At 43.0% G+C, this 4,393-nt stretch overlaps 1 protein-coding gene across 1 annotated transcript in view; it reads left to right on the top strand.

Moving 5' to 3' along the window:
• Window positions 1–1,374: 1,374 nt before the first annotated feature.
• The window catches only part of zfhx4 (zinc finger homeobox 4), an 89,362-nt gene continuing 86,343 nt past the window's right edge, over window positions 1,375–4,393 (top strand). The window contains exon 1 of the mRNA XM_014008471.1: window positions 1,375–1,516. The gene's annotated coding sequence lies outside the window, so the exon portion shown is untranslated. The remainder of the gene's footprint in view (window positions 1,517–4,393) is intronic.

Genomic DNA, 4,393 nt, shown 5'->3' with positions numbered 1-4,393 from the left:
CCCCACCTCCTCAACTCTCCCCGTATCATGTTGCATATTAATGCGCACTTTACGCAACAGCTCCTCGGACGGTGCGCACCGGCTGTCGTGCCTTTTCGGGTGGGAATTTGCATATGTGATTACAGTGGCCTGGAGTTGCGTGGTGGTTGTTGGGACCATGTGATGCTGAAATGTGATATTTGGTGGCGGAAAATAAGTGGGGGTGGGGGTTGGGGGGGCACTGAAACGATTCCCCTTGACCCTTGAAACGCAACGTAATCCCGGCTCCGTTTGATTGGGGCATTTTTTTTTCTAATTGTTGTCATCAGGCACTATCTCGGAGCATCTGGAAACACTTTGGCATCCCAGATTTTTTTTAAGTGGGGTTCAAGAATCCTTAAAGGCCATGCATGGGGTCCCCCCCCCCACACACACACACACATCAGCCCAAAATGAAGAATTCTTAAATTTCTCTGATTCCATTAAAGCCAGAATGATTCCATTTAGCGGACATATGTCTGAACAAAGCTTCCACTTGTCTCACCAGCAGCGCCACAGCCACAGCAGGTTCACAAAGCAGTTCTGAATCAATAAGAACAAAAAGCCCATATTGGGCATCCCGGGGACAAAATCCAATTAAATCAGACCCCTTAGTTTAAGATGGGTTCATTTTGGGGGTCCTTGGCACGAAAATGTAGGAGATGTCCTGATCTTGGACTGATGACGGGCAGCTTTGACAGTATTTGTTTTTAGCCCAGGCGCTACAAGCTTTCTTTTTTTTTTTTTTTTTTTTTTTCTCTCTCTCTCTCTCTCTCTCTCTCTCTCTCTCTCTCTCTCTCTCTCTCTCTCTCTTTAAAAGGGAGCGGAAGAGTGGGCTGATACCGGTCTCATGTTGCCTATGGATTTTCGTTTATATAATCGATTGAAATGACCCAATACATTGATTTTGGGTTCAGTGTTTTACAAACAAGCGTTTATGGGTCTCGATTTTATGTTAGGAATGATTCCAGTGTGACACCGACGAGCAAAGGAGTTGTTGATTTCTAAATAAATGACCTAAATACAAACAAATAAATATCTATTGTTTCGTTTCGAAAAGAATATAAAATCTGACTCGGAGAAAAGAAGAGGAGGGGGGGATAGATGAGGAGGGGAAACAGATGAAAAAAAGACAATATTGTGCTGCCTCTCTCCTTAATCAAATAAAGTGGTGTAAAAACACACACACACATACACACGCGCGCGCACACAAAAGCATTTCCTTCCCTCTGAAWTTCTCCTTGAATTATATGCCATCACTAGTGTGTGTGATTGCGGAATATTAAATTAAAGTGGGATAAGTCCGCACCGAGGCTGGCTGCGTCCAATCCGCAACTCATTTCCCCTGTTGTAGCACCGCATCACTGCGCTCCTCTCTTTTCAATGACAATGTGCCAAATCTGGGCATTTTGAAAACACTTTCCATATGCTATTATCGGATCGCTACTGAGCAAGAGAAAGACAGAAAAGAAGGGAAACGGAATGCTTTATACCAAAGGTACCAAAAGAGTCTACATTTTCACATTTTCTTGCCTTTTCACTGGCTTTTTTGTGCCTTTTTTGTGTGKGGGGGGAGGGATATATTTAAGAGGTAAGAGGAGGTCAATTTGGAGTTTTTTCCTAACGATTTCATATTTATGGATCCGCTGCTGGATGGCTTTAGGGTTGGAGGTGAAAATGTCGACAGTTGATGTTGGATGTCCTTTAACAAAAGCTGCTTTTGTTTTCTTTATTTCTTTATTTATGTTCTGCGTTTTTGTCTCTTTTTTTATGCCAACAAGTATTTTGTCTGCTTCTGTTTGGAGTGTCTTCTCATTAGAAAGGAAGTAATTTTGAAATTTAATCAGATGTTTGTTTTTTATCTTTATTACTATAACAATTTTGTTTTATTTAAAAATCAGCTGAACTTTTTTTTTGCATTTAGAATTCTTTATGACAAAGCAGTTTAGAGAAAAGCAGATGATTTTTTTTTCTCATTTTTGCCTTGATAACCTGAGGATGTGTCAGAGGCTCATGTTGGTGTCATGCATTGAAAGAGTTGCACTTAACTTCTTTTTGTCTGTTTTATGGGCCTTTAAAAAAAAAAAGCTTACTCCTGTGTGTGTTTTGTTGGTCGAGCGCTGGCTGGTGGGTCACTGTGGCAGGTTGCGGGTCAGAGCTGTGGACTTTAGGTGCTTTTGTGTGCGTCTTGATGAGGCGGAGGGGTCAGCTTTGCAACCCCATGAGGGCGCCGACGCACAGGACAAACAAAGTGGAGGTCTGATTGCACTTTCTGGGAGTTTTTTTTTTCCAAAAGAATGAAACAAGCTGCCCAGGTGTTTGCTTGAAGCAGAAAAAGACATTTTACAAAAAAAGACAAGCTATTTGTTTTAAACAATTAGAAATCAGCCTGACTTCAGAGGTGGATCAACAACAGTTCCATCCTTTGGCATCTCCCAGTGCGTAAAGCCAATATGGTAATAACTCCGGACGATTCAAAGTTATTGATCAGCTGAAGTGACTGGAGATCACTGTCAGCATTAAGGGGGCTCCCTTTTATTTATCACCCCGTGCCTCAGAAAACAAACTAAATCAAGCATGTTTCCTTTCCCCCACTGTTTGATCGTTTTACAAAGAGTTTAATTTCAAACATGCTGATCAAAGTTTATACCACAAAGAAGTTTCTTAGTAGTCTAATTTATTTCATCTCTGCGCAATTATACCCGTGCACACACAGGCACTCTCTCTTTCTCGCGCACACACACACAGATGCTGCACTGATAAAAATCTATAATTAATTGAGGATGGCGCTGAGATGGAAATGGGGCGAAATCTTCGCGGTCTATTGTCAAGCTGCGTCCGGAGAAAGAGCATCGTCTGCGGGCAGAAAGGGTGGGTGGGGACCGGGGGAGGGGGGGATTTACAAAACGCAGGAGGTTAAGATAAGCGGTAAGGCTATATCAGTTGTCTAAATCCGCTTTGCACTTTCTCATTTTCTCTGGAAAAAAATAATAAGTCGAATAACAAACGCAACTCCGCTGAAATAAAAAAAAAAACCGTCGCCAGTGCGCGTCAAATTAATTACTGTGAAAAAAGGGGAAAGAAGTCCATCCTCTTACAGAAAGAGTGACGCACAATGAAAAAAAACAGAAAGGGAAAAAAAAGAACACGTTGGTTTACATAAACTCCTCCGATTATAAATGATAAATAGGTCCATTCCATGCAGCTTGGGTGAAACTCGACCCCACAGCGCCCGGTGCGGACTTTTATTTTTGCGCRTCAGCAGAAGCAGCGGCACGACTCGACTCTCCCAAGCCGTCTGTGAGCGAMGCCTCCCAGGTCTGACAGGCTAGAGAAACCCCCCTGGAGGACAGGGAGGCAAGCTGCAGCAGCAGCAGCAGGAGCGGCAGCAGCCAGAGCCTTGGATCCGGGTGGAAAGTGACGCTTCTGTTCATCACCTCGACCCACCCACCCTCTTTGTCAGAGACCTCTCTAAACCCAGAATAAACAGCCTCGGGTCGGGTCGGGCTCGGATCTCTTGGCTTCTTAAGGATCCAGTTGGTGTGAGTGCAGTCCAGTCAATGTGGGCTGCAAAGTCGACCTAGTACTTCACTTGCCAGCAGCAGCCTTATCATCACATCCCAAGCCCCGGCTCATGCAGTTCAGTTCACCCCCAGCTTCGATTTTTTTTTTCCTTTTTTTCTTTTCTCCCATGAAGGCGAACAAGATCTCTTGATTTTCTCCCCGGTTGAGGCTGTGTAAAGTCTTCCTCTTGTCCAAAAGCTTCTATTAGGAAACCGATTGGGGGRAAACACAGTAAACGGTTTGCATTGAAGGGAAAAATATGGCCAAATAACCGGGTCACTTTGGAAGAAGTCTTAAGGTGGACACCACTGAATTGAGCTTTTGAACAGAGTGGGGGGATTTCGGGGTGACCCTGTATTGGATTTTTTTTTCTATTTGACTCCTGTGAACCCACACGGGCCCATGAACGGTCCGAAATGGGGGTCTTTTCACCACGTGGGGCTTGATTTTTAACCGTGTTTGATGTTTGRGCACCAAAAAAAGCTYGGATGCAATCAATTATGCCGAGATATARCACTCTAGTATCTGCATGCAGTGAGGTGTAGGTGTGTTTTCATGTTTTGTGATATTAAATATATATTCCACACAACGCCCATCTGATTGGGAGCGCGGCACAGGCCYGTGTTGTGATTTTGATCCTGCGTTATGGACGTTTTTCTTTTATGCGCATTAATTAGGATAAAGAGGCTTTGATTTTTCTAAAAATGTTCTCATATAAACAAAAAGAAAACAAAAAAATACACAACATATCAAAAGAGTGTTCATTATTTGTTTTTAATAACAATAATTAAAAAAAACAATTCACCTGTAC

This window comes from Austrofundulus limnaeus, unplaced genomic scaffold, assembly GCF_001266775.1.
Source record: "Austrofundulus limnaeus strain Quisiro unplaced genomic scaffold, Austrofundulus_limnaeus-1.0 Scaffold50, whole genome shotgun sequence".
NCBI classification, from domain to species: domain Eukaryota; kingdom Metazoa; phylum Chordata; class Actinopteri; order Cyprinodontiformes; family Rivulidae; genus Austrofundulus; species Austrofundulus limnaeus.
The sequence above is the reverse complement of the archived record's forward strand: the minus strand, read 5'-3'. Positions and strand labels throughout refer to the sequence as shown.